The following is an 11,457-nucleotide window of genomic DNA, read 5'->3' on the forward strand; positions in this document are numbered from 1 at the left end:
CGCCGCCAGCCCGGAAGAAGAACCCGCAGCCCCGCGTCCCCCTTCTGGCACCGGTTTGAGTTGGTTCCACTTTATGGCCTGGGTAGGTGTTTCTCGTAAGAGTTAAGATGCAGGCTGAGCCGGTTTTTTTAGTTTGCGCTCAGATTTCTATCCTGGCTAAAAGCGAGGGTCACGTGTTTGCAAAAAAGTATGCCCGCTTCATTTGTCTTTAGAGCGTGAAGGGCAAAGGAGGCGCCTAGCGCTCGGGGTGGTGGTGGGTTCCGTCAGGCACCTTGGCCATTTTCATCATCCACAGGGTTCCTTCGAGAGTTTATGGGGTTTTTTCTGATCCCTCTTTGCGAGACCTCAGGTGACCGCCGGATCAAACCAAACCGAATTGCTGTCTCTGGGGAGAAAGCTTCCTGCGGATGGCAAAACGCACGTGCGGCGGAAGCGGGACCAGAGCGCGACATTCTCCCTTCAGTGCCCAGTGCCAGACGTTGGAGCGCAGGGCATCGCCCTTTTCAGCTTTGGGGGTTCACAGGGTTTTGAGTCCTATGGATGGTGGCATGTGGAAAGGCTCGTTAGGTCTAGCATTTAAAGCCCTTGCAGCAGACCGCTTGGCCAAACTCAAGATCTTAGCTTAGGTTGTCTTGATCGGTCACAGATTAGGTTTGGCAACGGGACCTCTTCTCCAACCTGGCGGAATACCCCTTTAGTCAGGCTGTGTTGGAATTTGAACATGAGACAGAGCTGGATACTGACCTAGCTACTGTCCCTCTCGAGGCGTGAGTCTTTGGACTGAGTTCATAACCTTTCTCCAGTGTCCAGCTCTTGTATGTAAAATGAGTAACAGTAAATGGTTTTCTAGTAGGAATTTTACATTAAAGATTAAACGGGACTATGAAGTGTGTGTATCGTAGTTCCCAGCCCTGACTCCTTATTCGGTAATTACCATCATTACTTGCACTTGGAAGACTGCCTCAACTAGCTTGCATTAGTGTATGCATTCTTCTGTTAGATATGTTTTGACATTAAAGCCATAGTTTTCAAAGAATTTCAGGGTAGCAACCTCTCCTCCCCCTCTTTGTCCCCCTCAAAGTCTGTGGGGACTTCTGATAATATAAAATAGAATTACCCTCATTGAATGAGAGCCCTAGTGGTAAGATTTAGACCCAAGAGCACCTTCCTTTGGCCTTTTCCAGAAGCTGCACCCCCCCCCCCCCAGTCCCCATCTCTTCTTCATCCCCCTTGGGGACCCTGAAGCACCTGTGTAGGAACCTAGTACTCCAGATTAAAGAATTCTTTCATCTGTCTCAAAGCAAATGCTTTTGGAAGAGTAGTAGAAGGAGCCCAGGGCTTAAGTTGGGACACCTGAATTTTACTTCTGGTTTTTATTATTTACCAGGCTGTAAGGACCTTTGATCAATCACTTCTTTGGCTTCAGTTACCTCTCCTGAAAAACGAGATTAATGCTTGCTTCAAAGGGTTATTGCAAATGTTACACTAGATGATACAAATGAAAATACTCTGTAAATGTACTATGTCAGTGTGGTGAGAGAACATTGTATCAATAGCATTCACCCCAGCACAGCCTCTCCCTCCTTGTTTACTTCGCTTCCTATGCCCTGTTCAGTCAGTTGCGTTAATTACCACAGGGGAGAGATGATATAAAGACAAAATAAACCAAACAAAACCAGAAATCGAAAGGATTTTAAGTTTCCAAAGCCAAGACACCAAGAACGCTTACATAGTGAAGCATCCCCCTCTCACTGTCCTTGGGGGTGTGTGGACCGAAGGGAGAGGAGTAATGATGACACCTGGATGGATTAGGCAATCTCAGAGCAGAGGACGTGCACATCCTATCCCTGTGGGGTGGGAGAAGCAAGCCTTGCAGAGTTCCCCTCTGTGTCAAACTTGACTCAACAACAGAGTAACCATGGCCGCCCCAGTGTCTAGGCAGTAAGCTACTCCATGCAGGAAGCAACCAGGTGTTTTACTTGTGCACATAAGTACTTCAGAGAAAGCTGGTCCTGAGAGCCCATAAGATGAGGACAGAGAAAAGGTAACTGTGGCCTATGTGGACTCACTACTGAGACCAGAAGATTACAGAGGAGTGAGGGTGACTCAGTGGTCACTAGTATGGACTGGGCACCAGGTAGCTGCTCATGCAGGGCCTTGGAATGCCCACCTCTTCAACCTAGAGAAAGGAGGGGGAGGCTGGACTACCTGATGTCATCCTGAATTATGATTCTGTCCCCCAGCATGATGGGGATTCAAAACTAAGTCCAGTGATAGAACCAGAAAATTAGATGCTTTGCACTCAGTGTAGAGGGAGCAGACTCTTCTGATTGGATAATTCCGCTGCCTTATATCCCGACTGAGTATTGGTAAGGAAACATTGGATTTAAACTGCATGTTAGACCAGGTGGCCCTAATAGACACACACACAACAGTCAACCATCCATCCAGCAACAGCAGGCTACCCATTCTTCTCAAGTGCATGGGAAACATTTTCCAGGAGAGACCATATATTACACCACAAAATGTTTTAATAAATTTCAGGGGATTGAAGTCATATCAAGCATCTTTCCCAGTGACAAGTGTTATGAAACTAGAAATCAATTACAAGAAAAAAAAATGGAAAATTTATAAATATGTGGAGATTAAACAACATGCACCTGAAGAATAGGTCAAAGAAGAAATCAAAAGTGAAACAAACAAAAAAAATGTATTGAGTCCAATGACAATGGAAACATATTATGCCAAAACTTATTGGATGTAGCAAAAGCAGTTCCAATAGGGAAGTTTGTAGTAATAAGTGCCTACAATCAGAAAAAAGATCTCAAACAATCTGAGTCAAGGAACTAGAAAAAGAAGAGTAAACTATGCCCAAATTTAGTAGAGGGAAGGAAATAAAGATCACATTGGAAACAAAAGAAATAGAGACGATGAGAGTTCCCGTCGTGGCTCAGTGGTTAACGAATCCGGCTAGGAACCATGAGGTTGCCGGTTTGATCCCTGGCCTCGCTCAGTCTCTGTGGGTTAAGGATCCGGTGCTGCTCTGAGCTGTGGTGTAGGTCACAGACTCGGCTTGGATCCCGCGTTGCTGTGGCTCTGGCATAGGCTAGCAGCTACAGCTCTGATTAGACCCCTAGCCTGGGAACCTCCATATGCCCCGGGAAGTGGCCCTAGAAAAGGCAAAAAGAAAAAAAAGGAGAGACTAAAAAGATAATAAAACTAAAGTTTTTGTTTGTTTGTTTTTTGCCACACCCACAGCACGTGGAAGTTCCTGGGCAGGGACTGAAGCTGTGCTGTAGTTGCAAACTGTACCACAGATGCAGCAACACTGGGTCCTTCACCTGCTGTGCCACACAGGAACTTCCCTAAGCTGACTTTTTAAAAAGATGAGCAAGGCTGACAAACTGCTGGCTAAACCAAGGAAAAGAAAGGACTCAAAATCAGAAATGAAAGGCAAGACATTGCAACTGATAACATGGAAATACTGAGAATCATGAGAAGCTACTATGAGCAATTACGTACCAACAAATTAGCTAACTTAGAAGAAATGGGTATGTCACTAGAAACACACAGACTACCTAGACTGAATCATGAAGAAATAGAAAATCTAAACAGACCAATTACGAATTTGGAGATTGAATCAGTAATCACAACATTTCAACTAGCAGAAGTCTAGGACCAGATGGCTTCACTGGTACATTCTACCAAACATTTAAAGAATTAATACCTTCCTTAATTAATACCAAAAATGGGAGAGGAAACCCTTCTAAATACTTCAGGGGGTAAGCTCCTTGACAGTGGTCCTGGCATTGATTTTTTTGGATTTGACACCAAAAGTGAAAGCAACATATTAAAAAATAAGTGACATCAAACTAAAAAGCTTCTGCACGGTTAAGGAAACCATTTTAAAAAAAATGAAAAGTCAGCCTTTCCCAACTTATGGAATGGGAGAAAGAAAATATTTGCAAACCACACACCCAAAGCAGTGTTAATATCCAAAATATCAGGAGTTTGTTTAATGCAATAGAAAAAAACAAAAAACACCAAAAATGAGCAAAGGCTCTGAATAGACATCTTTCCAAAGGAGACATCCAAATTGCCAACAGGTACATGAAAAGATGCTCAACAGCACTAAACATCAGGGAAATACAAATCAAACCCACAATAAGGTACCAGTTAGACTTAAGAGGAGATAATCAATGCTGGCCAGGATATTGAGAAAAAGGAACTCTTCGGCACTGCGCGTGGGAATGTAAATTAGTGCAGCCACTCTGGAAAACAATATGGAGGTTCCTCAAAAAACGAAAATAGAACTACCATGTGATTCAGCCATCCCACTTCTGAGTCTGCATCCAAAGGAAATGAAATCATTCTCTAGTATTAGTATTATCTGTACTTCCACATTCAGCGCAACAGTTGTCACAATATCCAAGGTGTGGAAACAACCCAAGTGTCTGTTGGTGGATGAATGAATAAAGAAAATGTGTCATTTATGTGCACAACAGAATATTAGTCACGAGACTGGCCTGTAGTCTTCTTTTTGTGTGATATCTTTGTCTGGTTTTGGTATCAGGGTGATGGTGGCTTCAAAGAATGAGTTTGGGAGTATCCCTTCCTCTGCAATTTTTTGAAATAGTTTCAGAAGGAGGGGTATCAGCTCTTCTCTAAGTGTTTGATAGACTTCGCCTGTGAAGCCATCTGGTCCTGGACTCTTGTTTGTTGGAAGTTTTTAAATCACAATTTCAACAGTCACGAGAAAGAAGGAAATCCTGCCATGTGCAACAACATGGGCGAAGGTATTATGCTAGGTGAAATAAGCCAGACAAAGACAGACAAATAGGGTGTGATGTCACTTATATATGGAAACCAACAAAAAGGTGGAACTCAGAGAGTAGAATAATGATGGTTGCCAGGGGCCGAGGGGGTGGGGGTGAGGGAAATGGAGGCAAAGAGTAAAAAAACTTTAAGTTATAAAATGACTAAGGTCTGAAGACCTTGGTGACAAGCGTTGATAACATTGTATTGTATAATTGAATTTTGCTAAGAAAGTGGAATTAAGGGTTTTCCTTAAAAAAACATGAAAAGATGTTCAATATCACTAATTATTAGAGAAAGGCAAATCAAAACTCCTGTGAGGTACCACCTTACACCAGCCAGAATGCCCATCATGAAAAAGTCTACCAGCAGTAAATGCTGGAGAGGGTGTGGAGGAAAGGGAACCCGCTTACACTGTTGGTGGGAAGGTATGTTGGTGCAACCACTATGGAAAAACAGTATGAAGATGCCTCCAAAAACTAAAAATAGAATTACTGTTTGATCCAGCAATCCCACTCCTGGACATTTACCCAGAGACAAACATGACTTGAAAAGATACATGTACCCCAATGTTCACTGCAGCATTATAAACAGTAGCCAAGACATGGACGCAACCTAAATGTCCATGTACAGAGGAGTGGATAAAGATGTGTTACGTATACACAATGGAATATTACTCAGCCATTAAAAAGCAAAGAACTAATGGCATTTGCAGCAACATGGATGGACCGAGAAATTATCATGCTAAGTTAGACAGTGACACACCAACATCATATGCTATTACATGTGGAATCTAAAAAAAGGATACAATGAACTTCTCTGCAGAACAGACACTCAAAGACTTTTAAAAACTTATGGTTTCCAAAGACGACAGGTTGTGGGGCGGGGGGATGGGCTGCGGGTTTGGGATGGAAATGCTCTAAAATTGGGTTGTGGTGATCAATGCACAACTATGAACGTAATAAAATTCATTGAGTTAAAAAAATAAATTGCACAAAAAAAGTCAATATATGAGATGATGGATGTGTTTCTTAACTTGATGGTGGGAATCCTTTCTCACTGCCTGTATATATAAAATCACCACATTATACACTTTCAATATTGCCCAATTTTCAATGTCAGTTATACCTCAGTAAAGCTAAAAAAAAAAAAAATTTTTTTTTTTGGTGAACTCAAAATTCCAAGGGAATTCGATGTGGGCACGGTTCCAGATAAGACATCATAGTTCCAGGCTGGGAGGTTCTGAAACATGTTCTCAGGTTTGTCTGTCTCCCCGCTAACAAGGGAAGTGAGTTTCTAGGTGGTAGGAACCTACTGGAGTCTCATCTTGTTCCCATTGTCCAGCACGGCACCTGCCTTCAAGGGCACAGTGTGTGTGTGTGTGTTGACGGATGAGTTACAGAGGTAGGGAGTTTGCTCATTCGTAGTTCTGTTGGCCGCACGCCACGCACACAGCTCAGGTCACAGACTGATCAGACATTCTAGTGAGTTCTCACCTCCCTATACTCATCTCAGGACTGAGCTTCAGGAGGAAGCTGCTGGGTGGAGGTGGAGGTGTGATACACACTTCCAAGGCCACCTGTGCACAGGGCCACTTCCTCCCGCTCTGTTGGCAGAAATAACAGACCCATGAATCAAGTAATTGATCTCTGCTCAGTTGGTTTAGTGCCCAGAGGCTGTGTCATTTGCAGGTGACCTTTATCCTGAGGGTTCATCTCTCTCCTGCAGTTAAAATGGCCCTCGACCTCCATCTCCTCCTGTGGCTCTTCAAAAGCATGTGCTTCTTGACATTAAAACATGAAAAATCTGGAGCAAATTTGGTATAGCCGTGTTCAGTTGGTAAACGAGAACAGCCAGAAAAAATACATACATAATGTAACTTTTAGATATTACAGGCATTCAACAATTATGTAATCGTGTAATATATACAGTCATGTATATAAATGTATGTTACAGGTTATTATGCTCTGGTGAGAACTGGTTCAGTAGCCACTCTAAGGCCACTGCCTTCATCTGATGCTGAAGCTTGAAGTCTGCAGAGCAGACAGGCAGGAAGGGACGATGGATGGAAAGGGGGGGAGAGTGAGGACCACCTGCCCCTCATGTCAGTCCCTCACTGCTTCCAACTCTAATGTCCTGCAGGAAAGGCTGGTGTCCTTGGCCCCGGAAGGAACCACACCTGGAGCTGGGAGCAGGAGCAGGGCCCCACGCCCAGGAGGGGAGCCAGCAGGTAAGCCACCCCCACCCCGACCTCATAAGCATCCGTACCCTGGCTCTTTGCTCCCATCCTCCAAATCCCAGGCAGGTGCCTCCCGCAGCCCACCCTAAACGGATACCTGTAGCTAAGCGAGTTGACATGTTATGAAGTCATCAGACTGTTCCCGTTTGATACAGTTTTGGCAGTAGGTACGCAGGTGTTTGCTGCATCTCTGTGTAGTCTCAGATGTGTGCTTGCAGTACTTTACAATTTATTTTTATTTATTTATTTTGTCGTTTTAGGGCCGAAGCTGTGGCACATGGAGGTTCCCAGGCTAGGGGTCTAATCGGAGCTACAGCTGCTGGCCTACACCAAAGCCACAGCAATGCCAGGTCTGAGCCTCGTCTGCAACCTACACCACAGCTCACAGCAACGCCAGATCCTGAACTCACTGAGCAAGGCCAGGGGTTTAACCCGAAACCTCAAGGTTCCTAGTCGGATTCGTTTCCGCTGCACCATGACAGGAACTCCGCTTTAAATAAGGCTGGCAGCTGTAGCTTCTATTAGACCCCCCTATGCCTGGGAACCTCCATATGCCGTGGGTGCGGCCCTAAAAAGCAAAAAATAAATAAAAAATAAAAATAATTCAGGGTGCCAATCTATTCGCATTTGTTGTAGGATCCCAAAGAAAACGATATCAAAATCCATCCCCTCCCTCTGCCAAAAGTTGACTTTTTGAAGCCAGTTAAAACATTATGTAAATAAATAGCCTTTCCAGCGAATAAGTTAACAGGCCAGGTGGAAGCGATCCTGGCGCTTCCAATTTCACCTGTCTTAAGTGTTTGCAAAGTAATCCCATACGCTCACATTAGCAGAAGAGATAGAAGATAGGTTTTTGCTTGAAATTGGATCCCTGACTACTCATTACAGCACAGTAAACTGCAGTCCTTACACCGAATTTACTATGTAGCTTGTCAACCTGAAGAGAGACAAGTAGTTCACATTTTCACTGTTTTGTGATACTTTGTGTCCAAGCTGGAAAGAACTGTGAAAACCTACACATTCAAAAACATTGTCTAGGGAGTTCCTGTGATGGCTCAGTGGTGAATAAATCCAACTAGGAACCATGAGGTTGCGGGTTCGATCCCTGGCTTCGCTCCGTGGGTTAAGGATCCGACGTTGCTGGGATGTAGGTTGCAGACACAGTTCGGATCTCGCGTTGCTGTGGCTGTGGCCGGACTCCGATTAGACCCCTAGCCTGGGAACCTCCATATGCCGCGGGAGCGGCCCCAGAAAAGGCAACAAAATAAAAAACATTGTCTAAGTATTTCATAATGTGCAGAGGGCTGAAGCAAAAATACTAAATAAAGCTGGATGATTTTAATAATTCCCATCAGTCTCAACAGGTAAGCACATTCTCCAAGAGGTCTTGGAGAGCAAATATTCCTTTCAATTGTAAACTACTGAACTATAAGCCAAAATTGTCGTGAAGTTAAAATTAAAGACGCCATTGCCACCCTCGTTTATAAGCAATTAGGGAAAGTAACAGACAGCAGCTTTTTCAGCTCTGTGACCTCGTATGCTATCTAGAACCTCGTTTTAAAGTTGAAATACATTCTTCTGCTGCTGAGGACGTGCTCCCTTGAAGTGGGTTGATTGTCCATTCAACATTTTGGTTTTTCATTTTCTTTTCTTACTGTGCTGTTTAAAAAGGCTCCAGGTTCTTCTGACTGTTGTGTGGTCCTACCAGCAGGAGAGAACCACTGTTGACATTTCTTGCTATGTGCTTTCACCCTTTTTTCCCCGTGAGGCACCTATCAAATAGGACCCATTTACAAATGAATTTCTTTTTGTGGTATTTGTATGGTGACTAAAACCGGGGTCACGTTTGAAGACCTGTTTCTGTTTTCAAATTATATTTGCTACCCAAGTTGGAAAACGCTCTGTTTCTACCAAGTTTCAACTCGGAAAAACAACCCCCTAAATGAGAAGTGCTAATTCACACCTATATGCAAGTGCTCAGAACTGTTGCTTCCCGCATTCCCAGGGAACTACTCACCCCCGCCCCAAACACCCCAAATCCACACAACATAATTAAAAATCCCTATGAATACAGACCACACAAGATTGTTGGTGGTTTTGTTTCATTTAAGCACACCAGCTGACACTTTTTTGGTTGTTTAAAAGCGAGGTAGCTTCTTTTGGTTGCTGGTTATTACCTTTTGGCAGAGACTCTGAAATTACGTTCCTAAGACTGGATTAGAAGGAAAAAGATAATGCCATTGAAATGGGCAAAAAGAATTTGAATTGTACTTTTGAAACCGTAGCATGAATACACTTCATGAACAACCCACCGCAATCCCTTCTATGGAAAATCTGGGGCAATTTATCCCTTTGTATATGTCCGTTCTCTGAGCACTTTGCCCAAGACATCCAGAACACCAGGACAACTCAACGCCACACGGTCCCCTGGGTGCTCCAGATAACCCCTCCGGTGATTATTTCCATAGGGCTGCCCTCTTGAGTGACAGAAAAGAAATAAGAGAACCCATGATCTTACCCAGAGGGGGTGACGCTGCCTTTGCTGCCCCGATGGGTGATGGGTGGTTGAGTCGATTAGACACTCATAACTCTTATTTAAGAAGCATCGTCACTCACGCCGTTTCTCCGAGGCAGATGGTGACCAGAGCCCGGTAGGAAGAGGGCTTCAAGCTCCCCTTGAGTTCTTTAAAGGGTTCCCTTTGAAACTGTTGTTGGGCTGAAGAGCCCTGAACTGGGAGGAGCCAATGGAGGGGAGAGAAACTATTGGGAGGATCCACTTGTGGCGTGGTGGCGGCCACACGTGGATTGTTTTAGGAATCAAGGTGCTTAAGTCATCACCGGCGCCCAGAAGGCCCTCTTGCTGGGACCTGGGAGACACTGTCACACGCCAGGGGAAGTCAGAGGTGGGCAGAAGCTAGCCCGATTCCTGCCAGCGATGAGGAGGGTTAGGGTTAGGGTTAGGGTTAGGGTTAGGGTTAGGGTTAGGGTTAGGGGTTAGGGTTAGGGTTAGGGGTTAGGGTTAGGGGTTAGGGTTAGGGTTAGGGTTAGGGTTAGGGGTTAGGGTTAGGGGTTAGGGTTAGGGGTTAGGGTTAGGGTTAGGGGTTAGGGTTAGGGTTAGGCTGGGCGATGAGGAGAGTATGACGGTACACGGGGTACAGGGAGCAGGGACAAGAGACGGCCGTGAAGTGACACAGTTCCATTCTTTGGCCCTCCCCAAAGAATTCTTCCTTTCCAACCTGGATTTCGCTCGTTTGATTCGTTTGAAAACAAGCCATTCTGGGTTTTATCTTAATATTCTTCACACGCTATGACTTAATATTCTTCGCTGTGACTTAATCTTGAAATCAATCCGCTTTCAAAGGTCTAACAGCCTCACTGCAAAGCAGCAATATTGAAATCACGTATGTGCCACTTAACCTTGTGATGCCTATTAAAATAAATGCGCGGTTGTCAAATTTTAAAATGTTGACCCTTGTCCCCCTAAAATCTTAAGGCCCCCTTTTGAGCACCTGCCCTAGCCTTTGAAAAGCTACTCTACCGACAGTCCTCCAGAAATGAGTTCAAAGATGCTAAGCTGCTTAGCAGGATGGCGCCAACCCAGGAGAGGTCAGGGCGCTGTGAGCTTGGGTGTTGGGTTTTGGGGCGGTAAGTGCAAGCTGGTCCACAAGCTCCCAAGAGGATGCCCTGGATCTTCCCAGGGGTCCTCAGCCCCCTGGCATCGGCGGGCAAAAACAGCCTGAAGCTGCCACCCGGAAATCAGCCTACTGAGAATTTCCTGGTTTGTAATTGCGTCACCCTAACGAAAGCCCTGTGACCAGACCCGAAGCGCGCCTCAAATGTTAGTGCAATTCTGGGTGTGATGGGCTCAGGTGGTATCCAGTAAGAGCCAGGAAAATAGTGGCTGAAAAAGGAGGGAGGGGGAGGGGAGGCAAGAGATTGGGTCAGAGCCAGCAAGTCTCTGATCACTTGTTTTTCTGAGAAAAAAAGAGGAGCTTGAAAATATGTCTGCTCGCCTCAACCAGCACAGCAGGTCTCCTTCGCTTTACAGCCACTTTCTGTTCTGCTCGTGCTGTTGGCTTTTATTTAAATCTTGCTGATGGCACCCTAACCCCCAGGAGCGGAAACCACCTGAGCAAGCATGACTTTACACTGGCTAAAACCTCTTCGTATGCATTTCAGACTCAGAGAAATTGCTGAAAAAAAAAAAATCCTAGCCTGACGATGATGCCGTTTCTTTGCGACTGTGTTTTTAACCCTACTTTCCCTGTGCACTTGGGCACGACAGACCATGGCTGGCTTAGGGCTCAATTAGACCAGAATTCTTCCTCAAAGCCCTTGGTTTCTAAATTGCCTTCATCCCTTTCCCCCCATGAGGAAAGAAACCACACCCACACATCCGCGGA

The sequence above is a fragment of the Phacochoerus africanus genome, chromosome 5 (genome assembly GCF_016906955.1).
Source record: "Phacochoerus africanus isolate WHEZ1 chromosome 5, ROS_Pafr_v1, whole genome shotgun sequence".
NCBI classification, from domain to species: domain Eukaryota; kingdom Metazoa; phylum Chordata; class Mammalia; order Artiodactyla; family Suidae; genus Phacochoerus; species Phacochoerus africanus.